The 19,689-nt window shown below is 39.6% G+C and overlaps 1 long non-coding RNA gene across 2 annotated transcripts in view; it reads right to left on the reverse strand.

Annotated features, from left to right (window-relative positions):
- Positions 1 to 4,683: 4,683 nt before the first annotated feature.
- Positions 4,684 to 19,689, reverse strand: part of LOC128852431 (uncharacterized) — a 31,000-nt gene continuing 15,994 nt past the window's right edge. For both annotated transcript variants that reach the window (XR_008450271.1, XR_008450272.1), the window contains one exon: positions 4,684 to 5,331. This is a non-coding gene — a long non-coding RNA (uncharacterized LOC128852431). The remainder of the gene's footprint in view (positions 5,332 to 19,689) is intronic.

Below are 19,689 nucleotides of genomic sequence, written 5' to 3' on the forward strand. Positions count from 1 at the left end.
CGGAAAGGAAGGTGCTTAAAAATTGCCTTAAATTAACCTTTCACCTGATGGATTGTCCCCGGCAGAGAACCTACAGCCACCAATCCCGCCTCCCGCCCCGTTGCGCGCAGCGGCGGTGCGAGGGCGCCCCCTGCTGTCCGGCCGCTCAGGCACTGCGGCTGCGAGGGCCTCAAACACAAGAATACACAACTTCCTCCTCAAATAAGGCGTAAAAATGTTGGAAGTAAGTTGGTGGTGAGAATGCCACCGCAGTATTAAAAATAATCCATCAGTGCATCTCTGCGCGCTGCTTTCGCTCTGGTACCTGATGGGTTCCACCAGAGCTGCAGCTCCAAACACCCGTGATAAGAACGGAGAGAAAGTCGGTGGGTGAAATGTTACTCCCACTTAAGCAATGAGGCCTCAAGAAGGACTTGAAGTGGTCAGGCCGGAGTCACAGCAGCTCGGAGAGAAAGACAAGTTTTGGTCTCAGGTGTCTGAACACGCGGGTGAGTGCATCAGACACAAAAAGTGACATTCAAATGGTAAAAATATTCAAGTAATCATATGGTCTAGATGCTCTGCTTCCTCCATGCCCGTAAATCCGCCTAACGGCATACAAGGTATGACATTCCATAGTTACCAAATCGTAGTCATAATCGCAACTGTTGCACTTCGATGACTGTCAGGCACTGTTTCTCACACCATCACTGGCTCAGCGAACCAGCCAGGGCAACTGCCAGCGTTCAAATTTAGGTCGGTTTTTTGTTGTTGTTATCGTAATCTTGCTAAAGGGACCAGAGAAGCAGAATGATTGTGGGAAGTTGATTCCCGTTTGTAACGCTGTTCACTTCGGTAAAGTGGAGATCTTATGCTAAAGGAGTATGGAATGAGAATAAACAGCCAGCATCAGCCCACAGTTTTACTCCAGTCTTATGAACAAGTCTTAAATCAATTTTTTAAAAGGATTTGGGGCATTAACCAAAATTAACCAGCGTGTCAGTTTAGGAAGGTTATATCTGGAGAATGAAAATACTGGAACCTTTGAAAAAGAGACCCAAATTCTTTCACTCGCATCAATTGTCTTAAATAAATGGTGTACTGAGATGAGGCTTCATATTAAATATCATAATTTTAGTGGCTTTCAACAGAAGGAAATGGAAAACATTGGTGAAATTAACCTGACAGATCAGGTAGCAGAGCTTCAGTTTTAAAAGTAATATCCTTCCACAAGGTCCAAGAAAAATGAAATAGTCATGTGTTTTATTTTATTTCCTGTTGCTTTGACTGGCAAGCCCACATATTTTAGCATGAATTTTATTACTGAGGAAAAAAACATGATTATTTTGTGATGATTACATTGGAGATGCATCTCATACCTCTAATAGCTTATTTTTAACTTTAGAAAAAATGTTTATCCAGCTGTTCTTCTTATTAAAAACTTAGTAGATCAACATGACAACTATAGCTATGCTTTTTTTCCAGTGTTTTTGAAATTAACATTCATGGAGATTAGCACTTCTGCAAAATACTTCATGTTTGCTAAATTACAATTTCTGATAAAGATTCCAGTGGAAAAATGTAGAGTAGACTTAAATCAGAAAGGTATTCTACCTCCACTATATCTGTGTGATTAGTTTTATCATTTTCCCCATTAATGGTTACTGTGCCCTGAAACATGATTGGATCCCGTAAACTAAACACTGAGAAGAAAAGGAAATTATGGAAATGTGTATTGCTGGTTTACTTAGGTTTTGGAAAATATCTTCTTCATTAATTTACTGTGTGAATTCATATACTTGCTATTTACAGTGCAAAACTTACATTTCAGTCTACAGAAGGACTGCATTGCAAATTTAGTCAAAACCTCTCAATGACCTATTTTAAGATATTAATCAGACCTGCTAAACAGTGGCACAGGCATGCCTGGAGGTTGCCATCAGAGACAGCAAATCTCTTGATAAGCCTGAAAGCAGGCCATTTGCCAAAGTAAATAAAATACCACTTAAGATCCTTCTGATTTGTGTAAACTTAATGATCATTAGAGCAGTTTCAGGGATATTTATTCAAGAGGAAAGGGTCAACATTAACACAACTCTGCTTGTGCTCTAATAGCATTACCTGAATTTACCTTAACAAGAGAGCATGGTTGCATCAATAATTTGATTTTTATGGATGTGGAAAAATGGCTGTTTTCCTTTCTTATATAGTTGTGGCATAGAAAGGAACTTAATTATTTCTTCATAGCTGATGCAGTCCTTTACCTCTGCTAAAACTAGCAATACAAATGTTTGCTATGGTAGGAACTGTGTTTTCAGGTTTTGTCTTAGATCATAGCTGTCCACCTCTAATTGGACTGAAATAAATCTATTATAATCCATATAAATAGACTTTGAGTGGTATATTCTAGAATTTGATCAGTTAACTAGTAGCTACCTATAGTAAAAGTAACGGTCTCAAGATAACAGATAAGGAATTATGCTGAAAAATAAAAAGGGTAGATGATAGCGGATTGGGAGACACAACCTAGAGAAGGTAAGTGGAACATGAAATACCTGTACTAAAGGTCCCATGTGACAGAAGTGCAACATTACAGAATGTTTTTCTTGGCCTTCACTAAACAGATGCTTTTTCCAGAAGGCATTCCTTAATTAAAAGAAAAAGAAAATGGAATTCCACTATTTCCTTAATAAAAAAGAATCATAACCAATACAGGGCAGACCATTTGTTTTCAGTTTTGAATTATCTACTTTTTGCATGCAGACAATAGGGCCTATTAACAGGTATTGTAAAGCTCCTTAGCACAGGAGAGTATGACATGATATAACAACTTCAGCAATCTTTTTGGTCAAAGATTCTAATTTAGATTGAAGTTATTTAGTGAAGATTGAAATTTTGCAGCCTACGTACAGTGGTTCAAGCAAAAATAGATACGGTTATTTCCAGCTGCATAAGGTACAAATGCTTCAAGGCCAAGCCGACTTGTTGGTTGACAGCCGACTGAACATGAGCCAGCAGTGTGCCCAGGTGGCCAAGAAGGCCAATGGCATCTGGGCTTGTATCAGGAACAGCGTGACCAGCAGGTCCAGGGAGGTGATTCTCCCTCTGTACTCAGCACTGGTGAAACCGCACCTTGAGTACTGTGTTCGGTTCTGGGCCTCTTACCACAAGAAGGATGTTGAGGCTCTGGAGCCTGTCCAGAGAAGAGCAACAAAGCTGGTGAGGGCCCTGGAGAACAAGTCTTATGAGACAGCTGGGGTCGTTTAGCCTGGAGAAGAGGAGGCTGAGGGGAGACCTTACAACTACCTGAAAGGAGGTTGTGGAGAGGAGGGAGCTGGGCTCTTCTCCCAAGTGACAGGGGACAGGACAAGGGGAATGGCCTCAAGCTCTGCCAGGGGAGGTTCAGGCTGGACATCAGGAAAAACTTTTTCTCTGAAAGGGTGATTGGGCAATGGAACAGGCTGCCCAGGGAGGTGGTTGAGTCACCTTCCCTGTAGGTGTTTCAGGGACGGGTGGATGAGGTGCTGAGGGGCATGGTTTAGGGATTGTTAGGAATGGTTGGACTCAATGATCCAGTGGGTCCTTTCCAACCTAGTGATTCTATGATTCTATCATTCTATGATTAGAGAATAGGATTAAATACTGTTGTTCACTCTGAGCTTATCCTTTCAATATGCAAACAGAAATAACAACAGCTTACCAGAGGGTCTCTCTGCACCTGCAGTTCAGTTGCTGCAGTCCCTCATCTCCATTACCTTTGGAAGTACACTATTTTAAAAAAAATGTTCAGCCACACTTAACGAAAAACTCTCAGTGCTTCTTGAGCTCTTTGCCTCAGTCTCAACCAGGGACGCAATATAATAATTCAGAAGTAGTGATTTCCTGGCAGAATATTATATTTCTGCTTACAATCATTCTTTCTGGTAATTGAGGTAGTGCTGTGGATAGTGCTGAATCCCTAACTGCAGGCTGGATTAGAGTAACTAATTAGAGTGTTTAAAAAACATATTTACCTTGCTTTAGTGGAATTTTAGCCATTTCCTTTGTTACTTTGATGATACTTAAGAGACAGTTCTAAACCTGGACAGGAAGAAAGAAGAATATGTTCCAGGGAAAATTACAGAAATCTATATAAATGTGACTTTTTCCAGAATTCTGATATATGCATCTATAAGTTTATATATAATTTATACATGTATATAATATGAAGTCTCTTATGAAGAAATAGTTTACTGCAAATATTTAAATAAAACATGTTGGAGCCAGGGACTGCATGCTTCTTGGCATATTCTGTTCTCATTAAGAATATTGGTGCTTTTCTAACATACTGTTGATATAAAGGCAACCGTAAGGTTACTCTTCCATGTTTCTAATACTCCAGATCTTCTTCGGAAGAGGCAACAGAAACCGCATCCAAATTTTTATGTTCTTATAATAGATCTGTGAGGATCTAGCAAAAAACAACTTACTTTAACCAGTCGTGAAATTTTTTGATAGGTATCAGCCCATATGCAACTTGGAGATTTATAAATACCACTGTAAGGATCAAAGTTCACTGTCACCATGTCTGGCTAACACAAGCAATTACTAAAAATGAAGGAGAAAACTGTTTGTGCCAGAACTTGGACCCCTTAATATTTCAGAGTTCTATGTTTAGAACAGAACAAGGAGTTACAACACACAATATTTTGAGGCTTTATTTCCACTTACTTTATTCCATTCAGGATTTCAAATAGAAATCTTAAGCTGCCACAGGTTTTGTTTTTGTGTGCACAGTTCTTCCACAAACAGGGCAGAAATTACTTTCAGACAGGAGTCATTATTTAAAGAACACATGCTTCCATCCGGTTACAAATACACTGGCTGAGCAAGAAAATTAAATTAAGGGGGAAAAGACTTGGCACGTTTCACCAGTTTAAAGGATTATGAAATGCAGAAAACGTTCTAGAGGACCTGCAGACCCAAAATACCACGAGTCTGTTCCATATCTATTTATGCTTCCATGTTTAATGACAAGCTTTCCAAGCAAACCATTTGGTTAGAGTTTCATGCCGAAGAAATGAAAACAATGGTAAAACTTGATAATTATATAAAATCATATATGTTTGAAGACACATACAGAAATCAAGTGACTTTTTTTTTCCCAAAAAAACCTTCTAATTTATAGCAAGTGGAAATGAGAGGCCACTCAAAGGACTCCGGGTGATTCAAGTTCCCACCTTTCTCAAGGTTAACGAAGAATTCACAGTCATTCCTTGAAATCCAGAGGATCATAGAATCAGTCTTAGGTCTCTGTCCAAGCTGGTATTCATTTGTTCTTGGCTGCTTATCTTCAGGATGATCACTACTTATCTGCAGAAACAGGGAAAATTAGATCCACCTTCACCCCTGTAATGCTTCCAGGCCTTGAATCCGCACTTTGTCCCTTTGATCTCAAGCATAAAGCCTCTTTGAGGCAGTACCCAGCCTGTCCAGGGCAGTATTCTTTCTGTGGGCAGTATTCTTTCATAGCACCTGTTTTTAACATTATCCTTGAGTAAAGATGGAACATAATTAGGTTCTCCATGGATGCTGAGACGCAGGACATCAACATACAACCTTACCATAATGGAAGAATAATCCTGAAATTACAGAATTCACAGTCTCAGGGATTCAACGTGGACTTCCGTTGAATTTTCCATTTGGCCACAACATTCAGAAAACATTAAATAGCAGTTGTCCATTAAAAGCATATTTTTATCTTCTATATAAAGAAGTGGAAACCTTCAGAAGATCTCTGAAGTGAAAGTAGGAAAGTTTAACTCATCAAAATTCTTTCCAGTTAGTTAGGAAGTTTATTTCTTATACAGACTTTATTATTACCAATACTAGAGAACTCTAGAAGATACAGGAACTAAGGAGTACCATCAATAAACTAAAGCCATACATACCTACAGTTCCTGCTAACCTGTAATAAATCTTAATAGTATTAAAGCTCAGTGAAAGTTTTATTTCATTGCCTTTTGTTCATTACCTTTTTTTTAATATTTCATGGAAAGTTATAAGAGACTCATTCTGCCTTCTGGAGACCCAGTCTATCATCAATCCTTAAACAGACACATTGGTCTATTTAACAGACTCTGCTGCTTTCATTTCTTTTGCTTCTGCATTTCCTGAAACCATCTGAGACCACGGGTGACGTGTTGAAATAAAGCAAGAAAAACTTCTCTACTGATGAGATGGCCAGACAGATGTGGTTAAAGAGATGTGTTAGCTGCCCATTTCCTGTCTCTGAGGTTCCACTGTTGTATTACTGTTTGTTTAATTCATCGTAATACATATTTCATGCTGATAATTTTTCTCCACCTCAATATATTGTAACCTGGCAATTTATTTAAGAGATGAAAAACCTTAGAAAACTCTGAGAAATATTCTGTGAAGAAAGGGAAAAATAAAAAGAATTTGAGAAACAAGTCCTAAATTGTTTCACAGCACCTCAACAATATTCTTTTTTCTTTAAGTTTTTGGACATTAAACACTCTCTTTAATTTAAATTAACTCTATTTAACTAAGCAGCTGACAGTAATTGTAGCCATGGTGTGATCTTCAGCGGTAATTGCCCATAAGACAACAGAATAGCAGGGTAAAGGAATAGATCACCTAGACTTCTTTGACCAAAAGATCTGTCCAAATACTAAAACTAGTCCCAGTCCCGAGTCATTTCCTGAAAGACAAAGGAACTTATCACACTTCTGGCAAATATTAAGTTACTCTTAGGGAGATTTGAAGCATTTCTTCTTCAGACTTTGATTCAGGAACACAAAAATGGATGAGTGGAAGGAGTGCGTGCAGAGACACTGTATACAGAAACAATCTTAATTCAATCTGGTCTCAGAAATACGTACCCAATTTCACTAGTCACTAAATGAAGAGTTAGTTACTTGACTTTACCCTCATTTCTGATTTAATTACCTGTGAGACTGCAATGTCTTTAGTTCCTGGAAACAGTCCTTTCTGTTATGGATGCTGGTGAAGAATTTACCCCAAGAAAGGCTTTTAACATCTGATAACTTTTTTCAGTAAGCTGAATTGACAGTTGCAGCAGCAAAGGTCCAGTCTTACAGCTGGCAATCATTAAGAATCTTAATCAAACTTAAGAACTTTGAAGACAAAATATTATGGATTCAAGGCCAACAACTCACAATCACAGTGCAAAGGCTGACTTCGTCATGGCCACAAGGAGGACTGTTCATGAGACAGGGAGGAGGCAACGCCCTGCCATACATATTTTGCAGCTGTAGGTACCATTCCATGTTCTGGCAGCTTTGCTTAATTGATGCTTCTGCTATGTCATATCTCATTTACACTAGTGTATATATTCAGAACAGTTCAATGAACACAAGAGGTTCATTGGCCCATTTCAGAGTCACTCCATCTGGGATTTCTGGGAAGCCTAGAAATATGGAAAGGAACTCTGCAAAGCTGTCATAAAGTCCTGTCTATGGGCAGTGATTTGGTTACCTATGTTGCTATGATGACTGCTTCCTAACAATATCATCAGCTACAGAAAATCTTACCATGTGCTTTTTCTTATTAAAAGCCTCTTGCTCCACAAGTTAATTCGTCTGCAGAAAATGCACAGGGCAAATAAAAGCAGAGCCTAAACTGGAGTCTATGACAGCAATGTCAAACAGGACCAAGCAAGTTAATAATTCTGCATCCACAGAAACTATCCATCAAGGCCTGCACGAGGGGGATAAGAGTTAAGATGTCACTTATAACAGGGAAGGCACAGGAGTATCCTAGAATAAAATTTCTAAGTTATTATTGTCAGGATGTTTACTCTAAGTTCAGGAAAAGAAAGATGACAAGTTAGGAGAGATTTCAGTCCTGATCACTGATTGTCATAAAGCCATATTTTAATACAAAAATACAAGTGTATGTATTTTTCTGTCTCACAGGGTTTTCTCTCTTATAGTTGTAGTTCAAATATGTCTTCCAAATTATCTGGAAGACTAAGGAAGACCTGGTAAAGTTTTCTTCTGTGCATATATAAAATATTTAAGAAAAACTGGTTTAACTTGTGTTTTCTTTCTTTGTGCAAAGCAAAGGTAGATAATCAGCCTTGAGGCATAATCTGGATCCCAGAAAAAATCCAGCTGTCTTAGTTTGAAGATCATCCTTTGAAAACTATGTGTAGTATGTGTCTTGTATCCCTCTATACACAATTATTACTTTCCTTGGACTTTTAGCATGTCCTAACTATCAAACACAACTCTTGTTTTGGTTGACAAGCCTCCCAACAGTCAACAGATATTTTCTCCCTCCTATCTTTTCAGTGAGCAGATGTCTTCCAAATGACATCCATCGCTCCTCAAACACAAAGTGACTCCTTTGCTCCTTGGGTTCTCTTCTGAGGCCTAGTGTTTAGAAACTTGGTAAACGAAAAGACTCCTTTTCAGAAACCATGCATACTTTAACTTTGTGTTTGCAAAATTACGCTATGGACCACCAAGGCTAACAGGCAGTATAGCCAACCAGGCTTACCTCCAAAGTGCTGGAAGAGAAGTATCTTAGATATGAGAATCTGTAATTCAAAATGGATTCGGATGTTATGCTTCTTTGCCCAATAAAACATTCACTTTGCCTGCTTGAAAGCTTTGCATTTGGTAAGTGATTTGGTACTTGCCACACACTGTCTGATGACTGCCAACATGAACTGCTAGGATTCAAAGAACAGGCATAGATCATCTGATGCCACTTCCTTTTGTACTTATGTAACTGGAGGCAACATAGGAGATGGAAGGAAAATCAAGACTTCTCAAGCTTGTGCTGAGCTGAAATATTATACTTAAATTGTCACCTAGCCTTCTCATGCTAAAAGTTCTAAAAATAAACTGAGCATTTTTCAGAGCTACTATTCTACACCAGGCACAAAAATCCCCAGAAGTATAATCAGAAGAGTATTTTTAAATTATCACTTAATACGATTAAGGATCCTAGATATCTTTTAAGACTCAACTGAGTTCTCTTTATTCATCTAGAATAAAATTTAATTTTGCAATCTCTATTTTAGAAACTTGTGTTCAATAAAGTACAGTAGGTATGCTTTCAGAAAAGCGTGGGGTTTTTAGCATTTGAAAAGTATGTATTTCAATATATATTTGAAAGATAAACTTCTACTGAGTACTTCTCTCTCTCCAAGAAATTTGCAATTCTGAAAATGTTATCTGCAAAACAAGCACACACATGAGGAAGGAAGTTATGAGGAAAGAAGGATTCCGCATATCTCACTCGCCTAGTTTTCAGCACAGAGAGTTATGACTGTTCAAAGCATAATACCCCATTCTCTTACATAGTCATTTACTCTCCCAGGCATTCTGGTGTTAGCAGAACTTGTTATACCCCTTCTCAGAATAGGCTCTACCTGTGTGTTGCACAAAATACTGGAATCACAGACACTAAAATCTGCAAAGTGAAGTTGCAGTAAATTAAATACAATTAAGCACAGGTGCACAGCACAGAATGTAGTGTAGGAAGAGCACTGGAATCTTGCTGGTACCAGCTAAATGTTGAGCATTTGACTTAGAGATATTTTCTGTGTCAGCTCAATGTTTTGTCCATAGCTTCTACCCATACAACATACGTGCATCTTCTGGACTGGGGTTTCCAGTGTTCAGTATAACACTTTGTAGACTTTAGACCGTGGTGGTAAATCTTCCTTCAAGGATTTTTCATTGCCTAACACTCTGTACTGTGCTTTTAATACTACCGTTTCACTTGAGCTGATGGGCTTTTTCTGTCTTAGAAAAATTGCCATTCAGTGAATAACCTAGCAAAAATAGTATTCTAAGAGAAGAAAAGAGATAATCACCCATGAAAATGAACAATACCATCCAGCCCAAAATACAATCCCAATTTCTAACCGGTACAATCTGTAACACTAAAATTTAGCGATTATATTAGGATTTATTTTTAAAACTCTTTACCAATATTGGCAAATCCAAGCCACAGTGTTGTGAGTGACTGACACACTGTGAAACTGGAAATAGGTGCAGAAAAATTAAAACATTACTTAACCAGGCTAGAGAAAGTGTTACAAGATTAAAATAAGGAGCAGCAGAAATTCCTGGATCTCAATTGCATTATCAACCACAGATTTTCTTTGAACACATGTAACTAGAATACCAAAGCAAATGTAAACTTTACAAAATGTGTGTTATTATTAATCTATCCAATGCATTAGGCATCCATATATTTTCAATTTTTCACAGTGTGATTTTGGGTCTTGGTAAAAATCCAGCCTACTGTCCATGCAGATGAAATCCTCTATCTGCAGGGGAAACTATAAGACTATGTCACCTATCTGAGGATTATCTGCTCTTTGATCAATTTTGGCCTGCAGGAATGCAGTCATTTCTGAAAATAGGTAAAAAGATTGTGACAAAAAGGTATGCTATGCAAGTAATCTTGCTACAGGAAATACTCTGTAATCAGAAAGTGGAGAGCTGAAAAGCTAGTGAAGAAATAATGCAGATTTCATTTGCTTGATAACTGACTGTACCACATCAGTACAGCCTTGCTGTAGGCTCAGGCAAAGCAGAAGGTTTTCTAAGACAGAAAATTCTGGGGCATTAGCAACAACATTGGCATAGCTGCCTCCTTTGCCCACACCTGGGGTCTGGAAAGAAAGCCTGGCTGTTTCTCAACCAGTATGGGTTTGGCATAAGCTCATTCTGTGGTGTGGAGAGGTCCTTCCAATAGCAGCTGTCAAACCATTCTTCTGCAGCAGTGGGAGCAGCAATCCCTATTCTGCAAGGTCCTTCCCTATAGCTGGCTTTCTGGTTGTCTGTTCCCGCCTTTCCCTATGGTGGGACCCTGCCGTTCATGAAAAAAAAATTTTATTTTTCCATATTGCCGAGAAGCACTCGGTCAGCTCTGGTTCAGTATCACATTTTTTAATGATCAGTAAGTGATTAGTTAAAAAATCATTACTCCTACGAAAGAGCAAACTTTAAAAATCAAGGGCTTTTAATCCTAAAGATGAACTGGCACCAATGCAAGGAAACCCACCTAGTGCCGAGGCTCAGTAGCTAAGAAACGGATCTGCTTCACTGTCTGCCTCTACATTTCACTAAGCTGGCTGCAGTATTAGACTCTGGTTTTATTGCTGTTCGGGGATCTCTGACACATCTTTGAGATCTACCACAAAATTAAAACAATTTATGACTGTGGACCATCCTCAATTTTACTTTGCATGTAAAGCTTGGAATCAGGGAAGCCATTTTTCAATATAAGCACTATTTCTTCTATTTGATATACATTAGGAATCAACACTGAGCAAGCCTTTCCTCCACCACTACTTTTTTTTTCATAACAGAGCTGTCGGATTTGAAACAAAAATCTAATGAGGAGCACAAAGCAACAGAATCCTTAAAAAGCTCCTGATTTTGGTTTTGATTTTAAATACAGTATTAGAAAAATAGTTTTAAAATTAGATATGGCACAAATCTACAAGCAGATCACCTAATATGAACTGAATGGAGCCTGAAATTGTGAGTCATCATATGCTGGGTTCATATGTAGCTACTTTAAAAGTATCACTTTGAACATCAGAAATACAGGGATGAGGAGCAAAGCTGTGATATATCCCTATTCCATCTCCTCTCTTCAGAAAGTACTGGCATAGCTCTTGGAAGCTTTGGTGTATTCTGAAGAATTTGTTACCTTCATATCCATTGAATTTTGCTACAGTTTTGAGATAATGCCTTTAATAAAATAATGGATTTCTATGAAATGCAGTTACTATCCCTCTAGCTGTGAATGATCAGTCGTGCACCTGCATCTGACCACAACATAGATTCAAAATGCTGCTTGGGTATGAGTCCATAACCAGCTTAATATGTGACAGCAAGTCCTGGATCTCTATAGTTTGTTTCATAACTTATTTATTTGTTCTCTGAAAAAAAAAAAAATTCTTGTTCACAAATGTACTTACAATTTCATTGTCATTTCATAGTTCTCAAATTCTGTGATATATTGTAAAAAATAATTCTGTAGTTAAGAATATAGTACAACTAGACAGCAGCACTCCTGGACTGTCCTAGCTTTTTCTCAATTGGAAATGTATTATGTTTTTTGTCAATGACATTTGCAACTCACTTTCCTGTCAAGTCTGTTCTTCAATCTATGGCATAAATAATTAGAGCACAATAATAAACTTTACATAAATATCATAAACAAACTTGAAGAAAATGTAAGACATTTTATTATTAGGACTAGCCAATAGAAAGCAACAAAACATGCTTTCTCCAATATTTAGACTGGTGCCTGAATTCATGGAATAAAAACTGTAAGAAATTTTCCAGATGTACCAAAACACCCTACTGCTTGCTTAGAGTCTCACAACACAAACACTTCAGGTTGAACAGTTGCCAGGATGTGTGTGATTGTGTGTGTGGTGCGCGCATCTGTGTGCATCTCTCTCTCTTTCTCTTGCTCTCTCTTTTCCTATTTTCATAGAGTCTGCTCCGTGGCTTTGCTTTTTTTCTTTTTCGCAGCAGTTTTTGAAAATCCAAAATATGTAGACACTAAGTTAAATTACTCAATTTGTTTATGTGGCAACAAGTTCAGACTTCTTGCCGAAAAAATGTTCTTGGCTTTGCACAAAGCAGGCTTTGAGATGCTTCCATCTGTTTTAAATACACCACAAATCGTAGTATGGAAACCATTGCCCTCAACTGGTCGCCAATTTGCTGAATAAACCTATATTAAAAAAAAAACAGGAATTATTCAACTGCAGACTGTTTTCATACTTTTGTATCATTTAATTTCAAAGGAATTCATTCCTTTTATGGAAAAACTTTAAGTACTTGTGAATTTGTCTTTCGGGGTACAGAGTCAAGTAAGCAAATTAACAAAAAAACAATTCTTTCAAATTCATAAATTACTATTATCAGTGTGGGGAATAAGGTTTAGGCCCTTTATATTCTTATATAGTACCTTTCATTACAGGACCTGAGCAGTGTCATAATCTTTCAATCTCTCAGCAGTTTTATTCTTTTTAAGTTCTACTACTGCTTGAAAGGAGGCATTTGAAAGAATTTGTGAGTTAACAGTACAATATTCTCTGCTCTCTTTTTTGTCTGGTGTGGGAATCTGGGCACATCTTTTTATGCTTCCTCTTCTCTCACTTCCTTTTTAACTTCCACTGCTAGTTTTGGAAAGCAAGAAAAGTTTCCTTAACAACATGTATGGACAGCACGAGCAATAAGGATTCCCAAACAGAGATTTGTCTCTGAATGGAGGGAGAGCTCAAGAGAAGTGATGCATAGCATGGAGGAGGTTATCCGTTTTCTTTCCATTCTTCCTTCTTAAATATTTGTCTGCAGTGTCAGAACCACAGCTTCTTTCTGCATACCAGCTCCATACCATCAAACATAGCTGCAATGAAGACTTCTTGAGAGACAAGAAGGAAAGCAAAAGAAACACAGCCCTGAGAGACTTTTTTCCTTGCAGTCTCATGCAGACCTTCTCTGGCACAAAGCTGAGTCTGAATCTACTGAGGTCTGATATTACTGTGACAAGTGGTGTCCCTCAGAGGTCTGTATGGGGACCAGTACTGTTTAACATTTTCGTTGATGATATTGACAGTGAGATTGAGTGCACCCTCAGCAAGTTTGCAGAGGACACCAAGCTGAGTGGTGCAGTTGTCACACCGGAAGGACAGGATGTCATCCAGAGGGACCTGGACAGGCTGGAGAAGTGGTGTGTGTGAACCTCATGAGGTTCAACAAGGCCAAGTGCAAGGTACTACACCTGGGTCGGGGAAATCCCCTATTTCAGTACAGGATGAGGGATGATGTGATTGAGAGCAGCCCTGCAGAGAAGGACTTGGAGGTGCTGCTTGATGAGAAGCTCAACATGAGCCGACAATGTGTGCTCACAGCCCAGAGGGCCAAATGTATCCTGGGATGCATCAAAAGAAGCATGGCCAGCAGGTTGAGGGAGGTGATTCTCCCTCTCTACTCTGCTCTCATGTGACCCCACCTGGAGTATGGTTTCAAATCTCCAACACAAGAAGGAAATGGGACTGTTGGAATGCATCCAGAGGAGGGCTGCAAAGATGATCAAAGGGCTGGAGCACCTCCCATATGAGGACAGGCTGAGTGAGTTGGGGCTGTCCATCTTGGAGAAAAGAAGGCTCTGGGGAGATCTTCTAATGGCCTTCCAGTACCTGAAAAGGGCCTACAAGAAAGCTGGGGAGGAACTTTGTAAAAAGACATTGTAGTGATAGGACATGGGGAAATGGCTATAAATTGGAGATGGGAAGATTTAGACTAGATATAAGGAGGAAAGTCTTCACAATGAGGGTGATGAGGCACTGGAGCAGGTTGCCCAGGGAAGCTGTGTATGCCCCATCCCTGGAATTGTTCAGGGCCAGATTGAATGGCGTAAAGCTCGATTTTGCTTCTTTCTTTGCTTTAAACATTTTGTCTGAAGGCTGACCATTTGTGTGTTTGTTTTACGGCGCCAGCAATGAATAGTGGAGCTCTCCAGGGACAGAGCTTGGGATATCGCCCAAGAGCCTCATCTGTGGCACCGGGTTTAATGGAGGGGAGATGCAGGAGTCAACACCACTCACCCTCTCCTCACTGAGCTCAAGGTCCAGAATCGCCTGCTACAGGGGGAGCTCGTGAATCTAGGAAACACTCCCTGTCTTTCTACAGGTGTCAAGTCAGAAGAGGCGTGGACGCAAGTTGACAGCTCGTGGTTCTGAGAAATGCCCCCTGTCTTTCCACTGGGCAAGTTGATAGCTCCTGGATCCTGGATGTGACTACCCCTTCCTTCTCTCTTCTTCAGCCTTATTCTCCTCATCCTTCTAATAAGTGTCACCACTACAGAAAGTGTGGACCTGAGTTTTGGATTTGAGTTCTGTGACAAATGTTTAAGTCATGTGGTGGAATGTAAAGCCTGACTTTGCTTCTTGCTTTGCCTTAAACATTTTGTCTGAAGGCTGACCATTTGTGTGTTAGTTTTGTGGTTGCAGCAACAAATAGTGGAAGTGGAGCAGCAGCAGATCTCCTCAAGGACAGAGCTTGGGATATCGCCTGAGAGCCTCATCTGTGGCACCAAGTTCAATGGAGCGGAGATGCAGGAGTCAGCACCACTCTCCCTTGCCCAGCTGAGCTCAATGTCCGGAGCTGGCTGCTGCAGGGGCAGGTGATGCGGCAGCAGGTGCTGCCCCCTCCCTCCCTTCCTCCACCCTTCGGACTACCTGGGACAGACCCTCCCGAAATACACAGGGCAAGACCACCCCAACATGTGCTGATGGGGGTCGGACAGGCCTTATGAAAGAACTCGCAAGGAACCACGCAAGAGGCCCTCACTCCTAGGTGCTCGCTCTCTCTCTCATGACCGTCACTTCGATCGGACCAGCCTGGACCACACGGTCTGGAAAAAGGTGCTGCTGCGACCACATGTTCCCAAGAACCGCTGCTGCCATCGATGTGGTGATTTCTTTCCTTTTTTCTTCTCTCTCTTTCTCTCTTTCTCCTTCCCATTGCTGTACAATGTGCATGTTAGATATAATACTAGTAACCCTTGTTGCGTCCAGGGATCAGATTGTGCTCTGAATAGGTTGGGATTTGTTCCCATAACTTTGGGAAGCGTCACCCCCCATGTTTCAGCTGTGCACCCGAGTATTTTAGTCTGTTTATGTTTGCCAGAGCCAGATTAAATATTGCTTTTAATTTTCGCCCTGAGAGTGACCTTGTTGTCCTCTGGAACACCGCATGGATAAATGACACACACACACACACAGTCAGGCCTGGACGTGATCGTGTGGCTCGTGGGTCCTGGGAGTGACAGATGGGGGGTTGAGCAGCCTGGTCTAGTGGAAGGTGTCCCTGCCCATGACAGGAAGGTTGGAACTAGATGATCTTTAAGTTCACTTTCAACTCAAACCATTTTTTGATTCTATGATTCTCTTTACAAGAATAGCATGACTTGTTGCAGCCCCTGGCCTCCCCACTGATTTGTTCCCTTTTTTCTTGTTATGATCCAGCCACTTTAATATACCACTTATACTCCCCAAGCACATCCTCACTTCTCCCACCCATTCAAGACTTTTCCACATTGTATCACCATGTTGGAAAACACTCAGTAGCTGCCAGGGAAGATAGCAATATATACTACACTCCTCCAAAAAGCAGGGCAACTTCAACTTTTCTGTCTATATGAATATATAAATATATTGCTTCTCTCATTTTATTAGGCCTAAAAAAAGAAGGCAAGCAAATGCTTTTCACGGTTTGGACCTTAGAATTTTTTTCAAACACAGTTCCTTTGGACTCCAGAAAATTAGAATCACAGAATCAAAGAATATCTGAAGTTGGAAGAGTTTCATAAGAATCATCAAGTCCAACTCCCTCCTCCTCGCAGGAAGTTACATATTTCAAGATAGTGAGTAAAATGTGTTAGAAAGAATAATTATGTATATACTTGTGTATGGTTTTACATGACAACTAATTATAGGTTTTACCCAGACCATAGCAGATGCTGGAGTAAAACCTTGAGCAATCTATTCAAATATATCTTGCAGCCCACAGCACAGGTGTCCACATTATGCTTCTAAAATCAAACACAGCATGGGAATATACTCTAAATTCTCCTGCATTATGCAAAACTAACTCTTTCTGATACATGTTTCTGTCTTGTGTTCCCTTGAAGGCATAGTCTGTTTTCAGACATACAGCAAACTGAAAGTATACAAAGTCCAGTACCCAGAGCCAGGAGAAAGGGACTCAACGACTGTTGTGGTAAATTGCCTGTGATCCAATCCAGTGGCTAGTGGCTGAATTCCAAATTCATTGCAGAAGAATCTGGAGAGTTGTCTGATCTGGGAGCAGGCTGAGGCTCTGGTGCTTACAATTATGTCATAGAACCATAGAATCATAGGAAGGGACCTCAAAGATCATCTAGTTCCAACCCCCTGCCATGGGCAGGGACACGCTACTAAATCAGGCTGCCCAAGGCCCCATCCAACCTGGCCTTGAACACCTCCAGGGATGGGGCAGCCACAACTTCCCTTGGCAACCTGTACCAGTGTCTCACCACTCTCGTGGTGAAGAAATTCTTATATGTCTTTGTAAGGCGTCTTGGATCACTTAAAACCATTACATTTTCTATAAAGCTTTCATATTACAGTGAATTATTTATGCTTAGCAAACCAAGAGCTCTCATTGCTGATAATTATAAAGTTGTTAGGTAAAAAATAACAGCTGAAATCCTGACTTCTATATACCTCCACAGAGTGAGAAATGAAGACACTCTTTGTCCTTTCCTGTTAACAGATAGTTGGAACACTAATGCCACTATGAGCTGAGCATGATGTACAAGAAAACCCTAGGTCATGGGCTTTCAGCAGGTTGTCAGCTTGTGCTCACTCACACAGTGCTCCTCTACAGATCTGTCTGACACTACATATTCTTCACCCAAACCTGCCAAACATCAGAAGGCAACAGCTTTTCTGTTCTGAAGTTCTGAACTGTATTTTGAGTGAGGGAAACACTTGAAAGAAAAATCCCATATTAAAAGAGGGGCTGTCCTCCTCCCATTAGAATCAGCTGAAGCAAAGCATGCTCTTGCATTAAATAACACTTGGCACTAGAATGGCTGTGCGTCCTTGTCCAATCACAGCTGCTTCCACCATGCTGTCCTAGCAATCCCTTCAGCCACTTGCTCATAGGTCCCAGGTTTGATAAAAGTGCTTGTTTTTCTCCCGTGTTGTGCTACTCCTCAGGTGCTGCAGTGTTTATCTCAGTACTGATGACCTCAATATCAAGGGTAGAAGCTTACACAACCAACACCACTTTTTGCTGTGCATATAGAATACGGACATTGAGTTCTCTCTGATCAGGGTCTGGGAGTACTGCAACACAAATGAATAAATTATATCAGCATATTGAAAAGTCCTGGCATCATGCAGCCATGTCTAGCTACTGACTCAACATGCTACATGGGTACCTACAGGGACTTTCTGAGCTTTGCCACTAGTATCTGTTACCTAGAGTAAGCAGCATAACATCAATATTTGATATAAATCCTATCCTTTGTTCCGATTTACCTACATCATCAGGTTGAAATACTTCAGCAGGAGAAGTGCATGTATGTGTGTGATTCATTTTTCATGCAGACAGAATATCAATGTAAATCTTAGTGAAAGGTTTCATTCTTATCGATAATTTTACAATCAGACAAAAAAATAAAATGCAAAACTTTCTAATTGTTTTTAACAAGCAGTTAATCAGAACTAACTGGGAAAGGCCATGATCTCAGATTTTAAATCACAAAAAGTGCAATCAGTCCTTTTAAGGCATTCTGGCTGGCCTTTTGCTTCACTAATGTGCTGTTCCTGTTAATTCAGTTGGCTTTGGTCTCTTTTCCTACAGCAACCCCTACTGTTAAAAATAAAACTGGAATTTTCAGTTATGAGTCCACAAGGTTATTTTTAAGTAACCACTAACTAACACCACAGTCTTTCAAAGTGATCCTAATCCTGTTATATAATGTGTTTTGTTTCCCCAACAACTCTTTTAGAGAGAGATCTCCTATCTAAACTGTTCTCTGAGTGCAAAAGACATGAATTACAGGTTTATAAAACAACCCTCTGAACCTAACTAGGGAAACCTGATGGAAATATCTGAGCTGACATGCCACCCTGTGCCACCCTGTGTCAGGTCAGTGAAAAAATTCAGATATGGACCAATATTTTTTAAATCCAGCTCCCAACCTTACTTTTGACTTAAAATAAAAATACTGAAATGAAAAGCAGATATTTAAAACAAGCCTAATCTGAGGGAAAATGATGTCCTCTTATAACACTGGATGTGGATTTACTTTATTATTTCAGTATAAGGGGAGTATGATCCCAGGTTTTGGATTTGGTTTTATCCTTAATTTTACCTAAGATGTGAGGTAGAAGCTTAGATTTATAGCTCAGTGTTCATGCTCTGAAGAAAAGGGATATGGCACAAAAAATGGAGGCCTACAGAAAATCCAAGTACTGTGTCAGCTTTTGTAGGCTAACAAGTTAAGGGAGTATTTAAAACGGAACAACAAAAAAAACATGCACTTTGTGGCTTATTAGGAGATTGTTTTGACAGAAGGCTGGTTCACAGGTTCTGTTCCGAGTTACAGAAACTGACAGCAGAGCTACCACTATTTCTTGCTTTGAAAAACATGTGTTCTATGTTTTTCTGTGACTAAGGTCACTGTGTCATCATGTTCCCTAGAGCATGCTGCAAGCAAAGTTCATCCCCAAGTAGCCTGTTAGCAGACTGCTTTTCTGAAGTCATTTTCTATGTCTGTCTTTTATATCTACAAGGATTTAAAACTATTTTATAGGTAGAAACACTCTGTGACTATTCTATACTTTATATGAATTTAAATTACTCGTATACTCAAAGAATAATCTGTTTAAATGAAACATATCCTTTAACTTGAGGATATGCAAAAAGATACAATATTTTACTTTCAAAATTTCTCACAACTGCTTGTTGCTAACTTTTAAAGATAAAAAAAAGTCTTTAAACATCTCACAGATTCTTAGGAAGAGTGAAGCATTTTCCATTACCCTCCTCAGTCTTCCCTGACCCAGTCCTTTGGATGTGAACCTACGTTTCTTTACGTATTACCCTAAAATGTCATTTCATATATGCATAAGGTGAG

The sequence above is a fragment of the Cuculus canorus genome, chromosome 5 (genome assembly GCF_017976375.1).
Source record: "Cuculus canorus isolate bCucCan1 chromosome 5, bCucCan1.pri, whole genome shotgun sequence".
Classification (NCBI taxonomy): domain Eukaryota; kingdom Metazoa; phylum Chordata; class Aves; order Cuculiformes; family Cuculidae; genus Cuculus; species Cuculus canorus.